Genomic DNA, 18205 nt, shown 5'->3' on the forward strand with positions numbered 1-18205 from the left:
GAAAGGAGATCAGTCTTGTTTTTTATTATATCATTTATTACATTCATTAAAATTGATATATATAAAATTAAATCATTTCAAAAGCTCAAAATATATACACTTCAATATAATGAATTAAATGATAATGTAGTTCTGGGTCATATAGTATTTATGATATATAGCATCGTACTTTACTGGATATTTGTTAATCCAGTATTTTATCTCTGCATGGACACCACTTCAAATTTTTTCCTACTTGAGCAATATGTTTTTGTGTATAAACAATATATATATAATATTATTAAATATGATGTAGTAATATTTTTAGCTGTCTGAGCCAACAATTATCATTTCATAAATACTCGCTTCATGTTTAATTAGATAAATGTATGTTTTAATTTAATTTGCCGTTTAATATGTATATGTATTTTTCATTCCATAAAATTATAACAAGGGCTATAATTACCAATGTAGAGGTACAGTGCAGGTATACTTACAATAGATCAATATGTGATTCTCTTTTACACATATGCTTCTATAAACGTAGTTATTTTAGGTAGAATGTAATACAAGAATATTTGAAATGGGTTATTAAAAGAAAAGAGATTATGATGTGAGCTTTAGGCTCTGAGATTAATTAGATAAATTCTTTCAAATACAACTTTTTGTAAAATAATTTATATAGAGTATTAATGATGTTATATGGAAGTTGAAGAAGTCGGTCAGATGTGGTTAAATTAATTTTTTTTTTGTTATACAAAAGTTAAGAAATTCTACTGTGTGGTCAGTAATTTAACTATTATTAGCAGTCCCAAAATGGTAAAGAAAAGGCAATATTGAAGGGTATAGAGAAATAGCTGGAAAAAAAAACAGCAACATTTGGAGCCAAATTAACTATTACTATGCTACTGCAGTCCATAATGTACTGTTGACGTGCAATTTAAGCATTATTTATTCGTAGCTTAATTCATTTACATTTTAGCAGCATTATAAAAACTTGATTTCACAGACTTGTGTAGAAAGCTCTACAATATTTTTACACACATATATATATACATGAAAATAAATTCATATATATATATATATATGAATTTTCAATTTTTACTTGCAATCTATCTCCTGTAACGTAGATTTACCTTACCAGCACTAATTATTAACATATCTTCCAAACTGAATATAATAAACTAAAGTTGATATGTGCTTGTTCTAATGTTAATGTTTGCTTTCTGCTGAATTATTGGCTTAGAATATTTACTTTACAAGGTAAGTTTAAAAAAATTTAAATAGTTATAAGTGGATAGACTAATATGAGATAACCTTTGTGATATACAGAGTTAATTATCAGAAAGAATGTAGAGTAAAAACGAAGGTTTACAGCACTAATTTACACAAATGCAGATGCTAATCAACAGTTGAAAGACTGTTGTTGGACAATCCAAATGTCCATTAATTCTAATAGATGTGGTTGATCTACCTTCTATATGCTAGGCTCTAAAACAAACCCTATATTTTATATTTATTTAAATGAAGTTAACCCAAATCAGTTTCACTTCAATTTTATTATAGATAGGCTTCTTTACTCCAATTAGTCTAAAATTGAGAGGTTAGTATTAAAAAATAGATTGTGATTGGAAATTGATAGATGGATTAGTGTTAAAAAGGAGATTCAAGAAAAAAATAATTTTGCAATGATTAACATTTTGATCAATGAAAAAAAATTTGATGGGAAAATAAAACAAATTAAATGTAATTTAATACAATTTTTTGCATCTTGTTATTTAGTAAATCATTCAGTATTTTTGTGTGTTTATATAAAATTTCATAATGTTTAAATGTGTCAAGATACAAAAGAAGCCACATCTTGACACATTTAAACATTATGAAATGTTTTATAAACACACAAAAATGAAAGCTTGTTGATAATGTTGGCTGTAAAAGATGACAAAAGTATTACATAAGTTTTTAAAACATATTACAATAAATTTGGTTTAGTGGTTGGCCATTAAAAAATCAATAGTTTTATGCAAGGAAAACATGTCTCAAAATTCTGTAATATATTTTATTATAAAATTTGTGTATATAATTAATGATAGTAATGACTAGTAAAGTTGGAAATTTCTTTATTTAAATATAATAAGCTTAATAGTTCATTTAAAAATTGATCAGTATTAGTATTAATCACCTACTCTATGGAGGAGTACATTCTTATTTTTCTTAAAAAACATTCTATTTTCCTTCCTTAAATGAGTAATTTTGGTAACTACTTAAATTACAGAATTTTTTCAAAAGTTAAATAAAAATTAATTTCATGATATGAATTACTACTATTTTTTTTATTAAGCAGTGAATTATTTTTGTAATACTAATGAAATAATTTTTCCGTAAAAAAATTACAAGTATATTTTTGTATAAGTTAAATTGTGTGAATAGTTAACAGGCAACATAAAATCTAAAAATTGATAAATATTTTATTAATAAAAGCTATTTTTATTATTAAATTATAAATGTTTATATAAAAATGTAAATTTATAAAATATTTTTTTAATTATGTTGTTCAATTTTGTCAGTAATTAACCAGTAATTTGTACAGTAGAATCCTGCTTATTATACTGATGCTTTTTTTAAATCTGATTGCTATGTTTTTATATTTATGATAAAAAAAATTTGTTATAGGTAAAGTAGCATAATATTAAACTAGGCTAGAGAGGTGTGAGTTGTAGGTTGCACAAAAGAGATCAAATTAAAAAATTAACTAGAAGTGTATTTGTTACTGATTTAAATATTAAAATCAGGATGTTTTTCTTAAGTATCATTCAATATATGGACATTGTAGTTATAGGGAAAAGTATATAAGTATTTTTAAAAAAAGTATGAAAATATTTTTGTTTAGAGAAAAAAATTCAGTTTTTCTAGAAAAAGAATTCAAACGATTTTATTGGTAAACAGTAAGAATACAGAATCCTTTCTGTTGATAGTCAACATTTCTAAAAGTGTAAATACATCTGTTCAATCACACAGTTGCTAGTTTTAGGTGCCCTCGTCACTCTTACTCCTGCTCTGCGGTAAATTTATTTCTATTTCATTACGAGCATGTGCATATCACAATTTATTTCGATACATTTATTATGATAAAAAATACTAACTATTAACTACAGAAAAGATCAAGGATAATTATTGCATGCATGCTATAAATTAAATTTCAGTAAAATTCAATTTAACTATTTATTGAGTGTTTAAGCAGTATATCAGAATTAACTGGGGTTCTAGTGTACTAGAAGCAAAGAGAAAGAAAATAATGCTTATTTATATATTTAAAGAAGCAGATGATTAGATATTAGTAATAATAATTCATATTATAATATTTATGTAAAATAATATAATGTATGAATCATTTACATCATGTATAGTTAGTTATTTTATTCAGAGTAACATTTTATTTGTTAAGTCAAATAAAGTTGGATTTCAGATAGAATATTACTACCAGAGTTTCTGTATTAAATTAATTGTTAGGAAATTGCATAAATAATTTTTTTAATTATAAAGTTGTAACATATGTACAATTTAACTTGGATAAATTTTTTTATATCTAAATTTTTATTTTACGTTAAACTATGAAATCTTTATTTTATTGAAGAACAGAATTAACAGTTGTTTTAAAGTTATAATTTCATTTCTTTAACAATTTGGCTGCCATGAGATTCCATATGGAGTCTCGTCTAATGTTATTAACAGGCCCTATGAAAAAATCTAATTAATCCTAAATGGTTGCTATACATTTTTAGAAAAATTAACTCAGCATTTTATATATTTGTTTTTACTATCTTAAGAAATAAGTAATTGATTTTTATGGCCGAAGGATGTCAAATAGGATCTCATAGTTTCCCAATGGTGCATATTTTTTCTTACTGTATTAATTCCATAAAAGTGGAATATCACATAACATAGGATATAAATTGCAGATGTTAGCATCTTTTTGGTTAATGGAATGTAATGCAATAGTTTCTTACCTAAAATTGGTTACAATTTACCTATTGCTAAAAGATTATGATTAGTTGGTTCATATGGACCTGTTTTTTATTTATGTTTGTTCAGATTTTTGCTAGATGAAATGTGTAAATGCTCAATTTTTATAAAGTACTTCTTAAAAACAGTAAGTTTAATTGAGTATTAATTATTTACAGGAACACATTTTATCAAAATATAGTTTTTTTATAAAATTTTAAAACTGCTGAACATCTGTAAAAGAAAATTAAGATATGTGAAAAATATAAAATGTATTGAGGTAAGCTATGTTAATAAACTACAAACTAATAAATAAAACTGAAAGATTATTTATTAGTTTATGTTAAATAAAAAACAGTTTTGACAAAAGAATACAGAACATACTGAGCACTTAGTATCTCCTGGAATGTCACTGAACATACTTTCTTCCAAATTTAGTTGAACATTGTAACATGCAGTATGACTTTTTTTAGCTTTTTATTTATAAATGATAGAAACTCAAATTTAACCATTAAAACCTGATAAAATTAATATCTAAATTAGAATGTGATTAGAAAAACACACAAATGAGGTGCGATAGAGTCTCTGTCCTATAAATTAACTGTAACTGTATATGAGATTCCAAATATATATTTATCTCACGGCTTGATGTTGATGTTATGTGCTCATACTGCCAAACAAAATATTAAGAAACCCTCATTTCAGAATCTAAAAAGTTGACATGTGTAATGAAACACATCATTAATCGACCTATTATTAATAGGTAATGATTCATGCACATATTATTTCATTCATGCACATATTAAGTTCCTTAATATGTAATAGATAGGATTATTTATTTCATAAAATTGTACTGTTATTCTATGAAATTATAAATAAGTTAACTTGTACATAAAACAGTAATATTGTATATAATTTGTAATTATTTCTTAGTGCAGAGTTAGTGGGTAAAGTTACAATACGTGATCTGAAAGTTTGCCCCTCACCAAGTGCTATGTCTGGTATACTAGTCGTGCAAAAAAAACGTGCATTACCTGCTCATATTCATTTCTTTTTACTTCTAATGTTTTGTATGTTATACACGATATATATTTATTAACTCCACATATTAATTTATTTGTATTTTATTTTTGTCCTTGTTTTTATTTCACTTATTTTCACTACAAATAAATGCTAATAGCATAAATATATTTATTTTGACTTACTGTTACTCTAAAGGTGTTGCTAAATCTTTGTTGTCGAAATCATCTTTGCTTGTAGATGAATAATCACTGTATAATCACTACTTTCTCGTAAATTGATAACAAATTCTTCTTTAACATCATCAATTAAATGTTCTTTCTCTAAATTTTCATCTTCTAGTATTTTCACATTCTCACATATCAGTGACCAATGTTTCTCTGTTGTATTGTAAATTCTTTCTTCACATAGTGTTATGGCAGCATTTAACTTGAATGTGATGTTTCTTGAGTCACATATCCGTTTACTTTTGCCCATATCATTTTGATGGAGTTTAGATCTAGGTGGTACAGTGGTAGGTGAGTGGCAGTATGATTGTGAGCTTACAGTAGGTGATCCAAAATATACATCTTATACCTTGGTTTGTGCAGCATAACTAACTAGTTTGTAAAGTTCTAATCTAAACATTTTAGGATGAATCATATTTGCTTCTCCTGTAACCAAGATACTGTTTCCAATATCTTAGATTTTCTGGTAGGTGCTTTATCATATTGATTATTATGATACACAGCATTATCCAGCTCTACAACCAATCGCAGGATAGATTTGGATAGTTTGTTTTCCACCCATTTCATGAAATTTTCAGAGTTCATGTTTTCATGATAATCCCCACTTGACATGCTACTTTTCCATATCATTGTTTATGATCCCATCTTGCTGCCACCATGCACAATTATCACTCAAGTCTCCTATTGACCCTGATTAGAATTGTCTGACCACATTTTTTTTGAGTTATGAGAAAGTAAAATGTATGTTTCATCTGCATAAACAATGGGACATTTTTCTTCACAAAGAATATGTTGTTTAAGATGTACTAAACTTTTTTTTCTGTGGGAGGAGGGACAATTTGCTGTCAGACTTGTATACTATCCAGCAGCTTGTATACTACTGGGTGTGTGAGGTTTCCCACCAAAAACTCACTAAAAAAAAAACCTCAAAAAACAAAATGTCATGGCAAGTACTAGGACATGTTTTTTGAGGGGGAGGTTTTCTAGTGAGAGTTTTTGGCAGGAAACCTCACACACCCAGTAATATGGGCATCTGAAATAGATTTTCCCTCCTCCCACGGAAAAAAAAATGTTTAATACATCTTAAATAATGTACTCTTTGTTCTCATATTTCATCATTTTCGATAAGGATATTTCTATTTTTTGTTTTTCTCCATCGAAATCCGAAGGATTTAAAAGTTTTCCGGACACTCCAGCACTCTGAAAATTAATAGCCTCCCTCAATTTATTACAAACAAATTTAGCTGTAGTAAGCATCTTTTCTTGAAAATAGAAATTGTAAACAATTTGCCTGACTAAACATTCTTCAAAACCATCTAAATTAGTAATCTTGTTAATGTTTGGTGTAATCTTGCAAAAAATATGAACAGGAATGTTCATTTTTTTGGGGGTTTGAAAGATGCATTAACCCTTCTACATCCCATTCTTTTCTTTCTAATAGTTTTAACGGTTCCGGCCAAAAACTCATATGTAAGCAGCAGCGGTGCACACTTTTTCACAGAAATAATAAATTGCACGCTTGGAACTGTTTGGCCCTCTTTCCATAAACTGATTAACATTCCATATAATTTCCCAAGCTTGACTATGGTGAGTTTTTCTTCTCTTAAGTTTTGATGTAAAACCCTTCAAAACTGGCTGGAGAACATTAAAAATATGGGAAAAGATAAATATTCACTAATATTAAAATACAACGAAAAAAATATTTTATGCAGGATAATGCACTCAACAAATGAAAAACCAAAATACAGATGAGTATAAACAGATTAACTTTACATGACATACACAATTTCACAATTAAACTGTAACAACAAGATTCGTATGTTTTTGCATTTTCTATACAAATGTGTGATATATTTATAATCAGATAATGTCATCTGGTTAGATTACAATTATAAATAACACTGTTGTGTATGCATTTTATATATGAATGTGGCATGTTATTAGTAATCAGATGATCTCATCTGGTAGATAGTACAACAAACCCCACTCGCCCGTCCTGTCTCAGCCAGCCAACAGCTCGGTTGTCAAAGACAGGGACAAACCTTCAGCTCGCTTATTATACAATAGTATGATGATCACTAATGTTATGAAATTTATTCATTTTATAATTGTTTTGTAAAACTTGAAAAAAAGGATAAATATTCAGTTCAAGCTTGACTATTTGACAAACAGTACAATTCAGTAATTCTGTTTTGTAGAGGAAGTTTTGGTGGTCTATTGTAAGATTTTCCACATAGTTTTTAAGAATTGTTTAAAAAAAAAAAAAAAGGTTATCATTGTATTTGGGTATCTCAGTTGAGATTAAAAGGACCAGCTTTACCTAGCAGACACTTAAGCCAAGAAGTAGGCTTTATTGAACAGGCAGAAAGTATTTGATTTTATTTATAAATAGTTTGGACTTGGGTGATGATAACATGAAAGCATTTTTCACCCAGGAAAAAAAATCAGTAACACTAACTATAAGGTGCCATATTCTCAGTATGGGACATTGGGCATCTAGTAGGATCAGATGTAAATATTAAATTTTCAAAGGAAATTTTTTTTATATGTTCTGCATTTAATTTTAATTTATTGAATATAAAAATGTGTGAGTTAAATCTAGAATTAATTCTGTTGCATAAAATTGTATATAAAGAAAAATATTTATTTAATAAACTCTAAGTTCTGGCTTTTATCTGATAATTAAGCCAATCGTACAATGTTTCCTATTGTTTTAACAAGAAAATAGTTTTGCATTCCGCCCATTTCATGTTGAATACTTAACTGTATTGGAATACATTTATAATTAGGATATGTGTGCTTTATGTTATTCTATTAAAGTTGTATGTGCTGACTTTTGTTACTAATTTAAATATGAATATTACTTTTGTTAATAATTAATATTATAGTAAATGAAAAAAATAAATAAATTGCTTCATATGTACCTTGCTTGGTCAATTTTAATAAAAATTTCTGTCTATTAAAACTAATTTTTTAAACCCATTATTCTAGTGTACCTAAATTGTAATTAATATATAGAACACTTTTTATAGCACTTTCCATTAACATTAGTAATCTTCTAAGAAACATGACTGAATTAAACTATGATAACATTAAAAATATTTTTCCTTTTGTTAAACATTTAAAAATCTCTTCTCTGCTTCTAATGAATTTAAATATTTTATTAATTTAAATTAATGCCGTAGAATGTCTTTCAGTAAATTTCTTAATAAATAAGATAGGCATTTGTATGTAAAGTATATCCAAGCAGGAACAGAAACACATATTAACAGATGGGCAAATATTCATTCACATTAAGCCTCTGGAACCATGACCCAAACAAGACTATTTTGAAATTTTTGGAATTACTGATATTTGAAAACATCATTGCCAATTTTGTTAACCAGGATTGATTATGCTACAATCACATACATCAGGTTTGATTTTGTACTATCATTCAAATACATATAAGGTAGGTTTCATTTTAGTAATATATTTTGAAATATATACATAATAGACTAAATACTTAAAAAAGCCTACTAAAGAACGCTGACTTTGCCTACTGAAGAGCACGTTTGCTTTACAGATTGTCACAAAATGCTTCAAGACCGATGGCAGGCAACTTTACATTGTTCCATTAAAAAGGTAACATTATTGTTGTTACAGAAATATAATTTTGAGTTATATGTATATTATTAAACCACATTACTTATATCATTAAGAATATCAACATATGTCTTTAAAGTTGCGTAAGAGGGAATATATCTTATTGTTATATAAAATTCCATTACATGTCCTAAATTTTCTCTTGTTCTAAATTGAGCAATGAGCTAAATAGACTATATATCATTAATAACTGTGCTGTAATGTTTCTGATTGAAAATTAGATATTTAATGATACTAAAATCAGTTAAGAATTAACTGTTTGTGCCAATTTACAGCAGACATACTTGTAAACACTGTCACATTGTTATGGGAACATTTCCAAAATAATCAGAGCTAATTGGCTGACAGTCACTATTTAGTGATTATTAATTCATGCGTTACCAATTGTCACAATTCTAAAAAATTCTCAGCCATAGTAAGGAAACATTTTTTTCATCTGTGAAAACATATGGAAATGTGTTTTCACCTTCTTTATATATTTTTATGATTCTATGCCTCTGGAATGACTACCATATAATAAATTAATATAACGATGCAAATTAGTTTTAAATTGGTATTGAGGAAAAAGCGATGTAAAGAAAAAAATATCTATAGAGTTGATTAATTTTTAGAAAATTTGAATTTCTATTTTTACAGTCTTATAGTGATGTTACATACATCTGAATTAGAAAGTAAATACTTCAAAAATATTATGTAGGTTTATGATTTCTTTGTGACTAATATTAGTCTAAGAATCTTACTGCCATAAATTATATTTTCTACTTTTATTCCATAACAAAGAGTTTGTTTATTAGTTCAGTAGATGTATTAACATGATTATAATGACAGCATAACATACCTATTTCTATCCAACTGCAAAGGTAATCGCTTACTTGTTTATATTATATCATTATTCATTAACTCAGTGCCAGTAATTCTCAAGGTCATTCTCAATATCATCTGAATTGTAAATTAAGATCTTATAAATATTTTACAACTACTAAATTTAAAGAATATATTTTTATTTTATATCTTTGTTCCTTATTCTAAATAATTTTTATTTTCATCCAAATTATAGAATTTGCTGTTTTTTTATTATTTATATAACTCATTGTAAAAATTTTTCAGGGTTCTATGAATATATACATATAGATTTTTGATTCTAATATTCATCAAGGTACACAATTAATTTTTAATTTAGTCAATGTTGATGGATAAATTTTGGGTTCAAATCTAAGTGAGATTTATTGTTTTTTATATCCTACAAGATTCATTATGATCAGGTGTCACAAAAAAGAAACACAGTAAATGCTGTAAATAGTATTCCATATGATATGACAGTTCTACAACACTTGAAACAGTTCATTTAGTAACATCTTGGAAACTGAAGATTGTGAAATTAAGATGAAATACAGTTTTAAAGTAAAAAAGTACAATGACATCAAAGCTACGAACCAGTTCCCATAGATCATTAAGTTTAATAATAATCTTGGGTTCAGTTTTCTTTTTCCTCTTTAGCCTCCGGTAACTACCGTTTAGATAATTCTTCAGAGCATGATATGTGTGAGTGTAAATGAAGTGTAGTCTTGTACATTCTCAGTTCGACCATTCCTGAGATGTATGGTTAATTGAAACCCAACCACCAAAGAACACCTGTATCCACGATCTAGTATTCAAATCTGTGTAAAAATAACTGACTTTACTAGGACTTGAACGCTGGAACTCTCGACTTCCAAATCAGCTGATTTGGGAAGGCGCGTTCACCACTAGACCAAACCGGTGGGTTGGGTTCAGTTTAAGTAATGCTAAAGTTACTTATAAGCAGTATAGTTACTTCGATTAGTAATAATGTTCATAAGAACAATTGTAAATTATTATAAAATCTGTATATTGATTAGTATTCTTATTTTTTAACCAATCTTAGTGGTCGTAATGTAAATTAAACAGAAATGCAGTGGTGTAACGATATGAAAAATATAATCACACTGCCAAATGTACTCATTTACAAACAAAAAGTACATTCATTTCAATTAAAAACCTTTAAAGAAGTACATTTACATAAAATGAAATGATTAAATTTTGGTTAAGTTTTTTTTTATATTATCATTGTCATTCTTTATGACTTTCTATTTTTTTATTAAGGGTAAACGATAAAAGGCAGTTATTATCAATTCAAACTGAAAATAAAATAAAAATCTGTTACTGATACAATAATGTAATCATGAAACTTGATTTGAACTCGAAATGCATATAGTGTTTCTTGACTTAGAAAAAGCGTTTGACCAGATTAAAAGAAAATTTGGAAAATTTTGATTAATAAAAATTTGGCTTTACAATTATTTAAAGTTTAAAGAATTTGTACACTGTTACTGCATGAATATGGTCAATGGAGAAAAATTTGTAAATACTAATTTAGTAGTTTATCAAGAGTGTTCCTGTCACCAGCATTTTTAGTCTAATTTTGGCAAATTGATTTATCAATGGAAACAGTAAGTGTTATTAAATAATAAAGCAAATTTTCCATTTCCATGTAAGTGGATGTAAAAAATTAGTTTTCTTCTGGTTTTGTAAGTAACTTCTTAATCATTTCTTGCATTTATATGTATTACAACTTCAAGGTTATCACTGTCAGTAAATTTTAGCAAGTTCAAGTCAAAACTATTGTGCTTTCTTGCTGAATAAAAGGTATTTACTGAAAAAAAACAAACAACCTTAAACAAATGACAGCTATTCAGTCTATTTTTTATACATGTATAAAAAATAGGAATAATTTAGTACTTTTTTATTATAAATTTATTGTATGTTTATAGTAATAGATTCTAATTAAACAACAGTAAATTTTTTCTTATAAGATGTGGTTGGAATTTTCCCATTTTTTAAATTTAATTTCCTATTCCAACTTTATTTACTTTACAATGAAGCATGTGGAAGGTTGGTCATTACTTCAATCCAACATTGAAGTTTTTCCTTCAACACTTATCACTTAATCAAAAGATCCATATTTCATTCTGGAATCATCCAAGTAATAAACATTGAGTACTACTAAGCTTTAATAACAAAGTAATAACTAGTGCAATTGAACAACCTGCAGTCACAAAGACGAAAGAATCCACATCAGGTCGATGCATGCTTATTGTGTTTTTTAAATAAAGGACTCATTCACCAAAAATTTATTCTTTGTGGTGTTGCAATATATTCTAACTTTTACTAAACTGTTCAAAGAAGCTTAATAAAAGTGAAACCAGAGATGTGGGGGAAAATCTGGCTGCTTTATCAATCTGCCACTACTTTGAAAGAGATGATGATCATTTTTAAATAAGCTAAGTTTATATAAATATTTTTTAACCTAGTCTGGTAACTTTTTGAAAACATCTTGTATTCATAAAAAAATTATAAATGAATAAAAGTAAGAATTTACTGTAGTACTATATTTATTGATAAAGTGGAGATTATCTCCTGTTAATAAAGCCATGAGATTACTTCATTACATATATCAAATAAAGTGTAGATATGTTATAAATTTTTACTTCAGAAATAAAATAATTTACAATGAGAAAACATGATCTCTGTCTACATCAGGGATTCCTAATACCTGTGGGAAAAACATGGTTTTCAAATTTTACTGCACACTGCATAGATTTGCGAAGAAAGAATCTTATCTTAACTAAAATCAACATTGTGATGTATCTGAACAAAAAAGTTATTTCTACTGAATATCAATATAACTTTTTATAAAAATAATGCAGTTTTATAAAGAAAAATTTTATTAAAATTTTTCCATTAATACTAATATTGCTGCTTAAATACCAACTTTCATTCTAAACTTTTATGTCAGTTAAGAATATGAAAAAATAATTCTTAAGTGAAAATAATTCTTAAATTTTTGTCATTTTAAATTTCATGTAAGATAAATCAAGTTTTTAATTAAGAAATAAAACAAATGAATAGATAGTTATATCTATCAATCAACAACTCCCAGTTAAGTAACAGGCATTTGCAATCCCGTTACTGGTTTTTTTACTAATGGTAAAAAAAACCATTAGTAAAATTAATTCTTATATTAAAATTTTTACACATGTTTTAAAACACATGTGCTGTAATCAATCTGTTTATATTTCCTGTACATGTGTTATGTTCTTATTTATAAAGAAGTGTTCTATATTCTTTACAGGAGCACATTGAAGATTGAGAATGATGAAAAGTATAAAGTTATAAAAAAAGAAGTTCTAACTGGAAATTGAATCCAGGACTATTTGTATTGAGTGTAAAGGATAACCGAGTTGTTAATAGTAAGTACTGAATCAAATATTGTGTGAAATGAGAAGGACTGCTGATTAATCTACACATACCTCTCAATTAACAATACTAGTAAAAAAATTACATAAAATATACAGTATCTGATTCTTATAACATTATAGATCTTTAGTGTGTTTGTTTGTGCTATCTACAGAATAATACATCTTTTTTTTTCTACTTTAACCTCTGGGACCACCATTAGGTATTACTTCAGAGGATGAGATAAACAATTGTAGCGTGTGTGAAAATACCATGCCTGACCGGGATTTGAACCTGGGACCTCCAGATGAAGTCGAGACACTACCACTTGCACCATGGAGGTCGGCAAGAATAATACACCTAAACCATATATAACCTGTACCACCTTTTAACAACAGTGAGGAGAGAAATTCAACGACACCAAAATGTCTTTCCTTCCACATTCACCAGATCAGCTGATCATATTTTGCTGTGACTTTTTGGAGATGCATGCAACTGAAATAGCTGATGAGCTTCATACTCAGGAAGTTGAGGAGGTAAACAAATAACGAAATGACAGAGCGGAGTGGAAGAACCTACACCTTCCCTTATATTAACATTTAATCTTCCGATATCACCAGAGAAGATTAAAGTGGGTTACCTTTTGGTTCAGGTATGACCTTTCATCTCCAACCCACGACCATGTTTCCAATGCCAAGGACCAAGGACCAAGGATATGGCCATACCACATCTTGTTCATAAACTGTAATTGTGCTCAGTGTGCCAAAGAAGGTCACAACGACACTAATTGCCAGGAGGAAGAAAAGTGTGCTAACTGTGGGGGAACACATTCAGCTTGCTTACGAGGTTGCCCAACTTTTAAAGAAGGGAAGGCAATCCTAAAAATCTGTACTGAGCAAAAGCTTTCTTTCCCAGCCACCTGAAGAGAATATGAAAAGATAATTAGCTTTCAAAACCTGGTTAAACTGGATGTTTCTTTCACTGTGACATCAAGTAAAACCCATGTAAATAGATCCTGCAATGAGCTAAAAAAACTTATTCAGATGTTATCTGATCAGATTGTTTCACCTACTGCAACTATTTCAGAGCTAACGAAGATGAATAAGAAGTCTGTAGTTGCAGCTAGTGAAACTAATGCTAGTGGGATCCCTCTGTAAGTCCCTGTCCCCAACATTTTATCTGTATAGGCAGGAGTAAATACAGCTGGAAGTAAGTCAGCTAATAAGCTCCACTCTTAATCTTAAGAGACATGGGAACTGTTAAGGGAGGCCACACAACCATTTCCTCTGGGATGTCATCTGCGACTTCCCATTTTTCAAAATCTTTCCCTCCATCACTTCATACACTGGAGGATACAGTTCAGGAACCGCCCGACCCCAGGGTGTTGGAGTTTTTAAAAATCAAAAATTTGAAAAAGAAAAACTGGATCACCTACAACTATTTTTTTAAATATTTTATCTGTATTTCTGTATCTGTAACTACCTTTATTTATGACCATTATTCAGTGGAACATTAGAGGTCTTTGGTCCCACATTGAAGATGTTAAAAGAGTGTTGATACGTACACATGAACCATTAATAATGTGGTTCCAAAAAACGCATCTACTACAGCAAGATGGGGTAACACTCAGAGGCTATTTCTGTAAGAGATACAACTGACTTGTGGACAGTAGAGAGAGTGGTGGAGTTGCTATTTTCATGCAGAATGAGGTGTCGCCTATAAGGATACCACTAACTACACTCATTCCTGCTGTTGCTGTAAAAATCTGAGTCACCTTTAAATTACATATCTGCAGTTTGTATCTATCAGCAAACTCTAATGTTCTAGAAATGTCAAATTTCCTCTTGTAAATCCCATCATTGTTAGTAGTAGGGGACTTCAATACCCACCATATTTCCTGGCGCTCATCTTTCTGCTCCTCTCGAGGAAATATGATAGACAGAGTGAGACAAGACTTGGACCTTTTTCTACTGAATGATTGGTCATACACATTCATGTCCTCATCATGTGGTACACTCTCCAACATCGACCTCTCCTTATGCTTACTAAATTTACTTCCTCGTCTTAATTGCTCACACATCAATTAAATGCTTATAAGTCAATAGCTCACACATTGAGTGTGTGTGAGCTATCAGCTCCTAAATTTTAATTTTTTCTCATCAAAATAACACTAAAAAGTAGTAAAAAAATTACAGTTTAACATCCTTAAATACAAAACAAAATTATCTAAAAAGTAATGTGGCTTGTTTTGAAAGTGACTGGATAATTTTTGTTTTTCAGTTTTTCCTGGTCAACATTGCGTATTATTGATTGTTACAGCAAATTATATAAACTGATGTTATTGTTTATTCATAGTAAATTTACCATGCAAAAATTCAAGAAAAACAATTGGAAAAGTATGGTAAAAATGTAATGCATATTTCTTTATTCCAGGCTGCCTTAGCTCATGCTTGTTAGTTCACCATTTTTCTGTATTTCTTGTGACTGGCATTTTTAATACAGACAGTATTTTTTGTAGGCCTTTCCATTTAAGAATAAAATTAAAAAAAAAAAATTTAAGTAAACTTAATAAAATAAAATTGACCTAAAAATGCACAAACAAATAAAACTTCTTTAAATTCTGCCTTTTAATAATTAAAACAAAATTAAAGACAATTACTTAATAACCCTTATTTAGACACAAGTTTCAAAAAGTAACAATATTAAAACTTAAAAAGCAGTTTTGGTTTTCAGTGAATTTTTTTAAAGATGGTTTTATTTGTTTCCACTACTTATTAAATTCAAAAGATATTTTATTGACAAAACTCATATAATTTTTAAAAATATTAAAATTAACTTACAACATTTATATGTGTAATCATATGATTAAAAAAAAAAAATTACTGACACCTTATAATTAGGTATGTATTTTTAACCTAAAAATCCTAGCCAAATGACATAAAAAAATTTGATTTTGAAATAAGTTTTTTCAACAGATTAACTTTTGAAAAGATGACTTCAACTGTTATAAATGTTAGTGAACTCGTAGATCTTGCTGTTGGTGTACCAAATGTAAGATTTGTTTCTGAAATAAAATTAACTAAATGAAATTAATATCTTGTTATATAACTTATACATCAGTTAAGTTTATTTTTTTTTATCTAATGTGAAGCAGGTTTTACAGAAAGAATCTATATCACTTTATTCAGTACATTGTTTTCTTTGATTTCTTTCCTTTCATTAAATTTTTGTTAGCTTTATTAAACTACCCATTCAAAATAAAGTGAATAAGTGACATTTTCAAAATATATTAAATGCATTATTGATTATAAAGAATATAACTTAATTGCAGGTGGAAAAAATGTATAAGAAAAAATAAGTGAGTAAAACTATGCAATGAGAAGTCTTTTCACATTGTAAAAAAACAGACTACTACAAAATACAAGACTATTATTTCACATTATAAACTTAATAATATAATACATTTGTTTATTGAATTTATATCTTCTTTCTTGATAAGAAAGAAACTTTATATTTTCTTTCTTTTTCTTAATTGGAAGATGCTAGTGGATGGTTCCTGATTGTAATTCAATCTTAGAATGTATTTTAGGCTAAACCAAAATTATATTTCTTACTTTGAACGGATTTTGAGCCACAGAGGATGACCATAAAGGCAACTGAAAATATTTTGAAGTAAATTTTTTTTAAAACATTTTATAAAACTTGGTTGTTTTTAACAAAAAGTTGAAATTTAAATTTTTCTTGGAGGATGATTGGGAAGACTTAAATTTTATGTTTTGAAATTATAAGGACAGTTCATGTTTGTCATCTTTTTTAATTTCTAAGAATTTTATTTTCATAAATTTTTAACAGATAGATATCAGTTCTCTTCATTCTTCCTATTTATTACCAATGAAAAAAATCAAAGAATGTTGCTAATCATTTTATTTTTTAAATGATTTTTATTAATTATGTTTTTCAACATTTAGGTTAATGCAATAAGTGTTGAATTATTGCAAGCATTACTTCATATTATGGTAATAAAATTTGGTATCTCTCAACTTGAAGTACAATTTGAAGGCCAGGATGCAAAACGAATTAAGGTAACTTATGATTAATATGATGATAGCAGTATCAATCAATAACTTTTTAGACTGTTTAGTTGTTTAATTTGATAATCACTCCTAACATGTATTAGTTTTTGTTACAAAAATTCTATTCAATTTTAAATGAATTTATTTTAAGTTTACCTATTGATAATAAATTAATCAGTTATATTAATTGTTGTTTATAAATTTAATTTTACAAATACTTATTAGAAGATATTCTGATATGAAGCATATTGACAGTAGCCACCATTTCATATGACTATACTGAAGCCAAAGAGATTGAGTTGTGGCATATCATTTTGGACCAAATGCTCACCAACTTCTTAACAAGGCTATTGAATCGAAAGTTTCAATAATGTGTTACTGATATTGGACTAAAAAGACAATGACTTGAAATAAGAAAAAAATATTTTCATATTTATTGTATTTATTATTATTTATTATTTATTTGTATTTGTTTACTTATACCAAAAATGAATTATGAATATGCTATAAAAAATGTGTAAATTTACATAAATTCAGTAATTAATATTGTAAAAAAAAGGAATTTGAATTATAAGGAATTGTTAGAAAAGTAAATTCAAATTACATTTAACCATGTATTATATGTAAGAAATGTATTGGAAGTAGTTGCAACTATATATCATTTGTTTTCAGATTATTTATTTATTATTTTTTTTGTTTATGTATTAAAAGAACAGCACACAAATAAGTTGTTCAGAGTTTATTGATTGTGATTATCCATCTTATCAAACTTAATTTTACAAATATTTATTTTAAGATTTCTGCATTCAGATCTTGGCTGAACTTCAAAATTAATGGTTATGTTCAAATCAAAGATCTGATTACAAATCAAACCCTGAAAATCATTTATTTTGTATAATTAACTACTATGCTTTATAATATGATAAATTATTCTTTATTTTATTAGATTTCTCCATAAACGTTGCTCTTGTGTAAACTGAAGAAGGCAGAAAAATTTAAAAAAAT

The 18205-nt window shown here is 27.6% G+C and overlaps 1 protein-coding gene across 1 annotated transcript in view; it reads left to right on the forward strand.

Moving 5' to 3' along the window:
- LOC142329717 (uncharacterized) overlaps positions 1 to 18205 on the forward strand; it is a 39283-nt gene that overhangs the window by 5315 nt on the left and 15763 nt on the right. The window contains exons 2-3 of the mRNA XM_075374442.1: positions 13024 to 13141; positions 17096 to 17209. The gene's annotated coding sequence lies outside the window, so the exon portion shown is untranslated. The remainder of the gene's footprint in view (positions 1 to 13023; positions 13142 to 17095; positions 17210 to 18205) is intronic.

The sequence above is a fragment of the Lycorma delicatula genome, chromosome 9, assembly GCF_047948215.1.
Source record: "Lycorma delicatula isolate Av1 chromosome 9, ASM4794821v1, whole genome shotgun sequence".
NCBI lineage: Eukaryota > Metazoa > Arthropoda > Insecta > Hemiptera > Fulgoridae > Lycorma > Lycorma delicatula.